The following is a 515-nucleotide window of genomic DNA, read 5'->3' as shown; positions in this document are numbered from 1 at the left end:
CCGTGACACGGGCTATTCTTCCCTCGGCAGCCCCGCCGCTGAGCGGGGGATGCTGCTGCCACTGCGATGGCCCGGCCCGGGGCCGCTGCGGTCCCGTTCTGCCACCCGGGGGTCTGGGACCCTTCCCTGGGTCGGGGATGGCGCGGGAGTCCCGCGGGGGGACACGCGTGGGGCAGCGTCCCGAGACATTCGTTTGCGGCATATCTGTACATTTTTATCTATACGTACATATAGGTATGGGGGGGGGGGTGTATGTGTGTGGGTCGGATCTCATGGAGAACCCCGGGATCTCGGAGCGGGGCCGGGAAAGGGGCTGGGGGGCACCGGCGTGTCCTTGCGGGACGGATTTGGGAAGGGAGGGATTTGGGGGGGGGTTGATCTCACAGCCCCCGCCGCCCCTAAACTCTCCCAACGTCTCCCAACGTGGCGGATCTTAATCAGCGGTGGAAATGAGTGTGTGTGTGTGTGTGTGTGTGTGTTAAAACCTGAGGGGAGAGAGGGGACGGGGTGGAGGG

General features: G+C 64.9%; 1 protein-coding gene across 1 annotated transcript in view; it reads right to left on the bottom strand.

The window, feature by feature from the left end:
• The window catches only part of BARHL1 (BarH-like homeobox 1), an 8944-nt gene that overhangs the window by 2657 nt on the left and 5772 nt on the right, over nucleotides 1-515 (bottom strand). The window lies entirely within an intron of this gene.

This window comes from Calidris pugnax, unplaced genomic scaffold (genome assembly GCF_001431845.1).
Source record: "Calidris pugnax isolate Ruff unplaced genomic scaffold, ASM143184v1 scaffold102, whole genome shotgun sequence".
Taxonomy (NCBI): Eukaryota; Metazoa; Chordata; class Aves; order Charadriiformes; family Scolopacidae; genus Calidris; species Calidris pugnax.
This window is presented reverse-complemented; position numbering and strand designations above follow the sequence as displayed.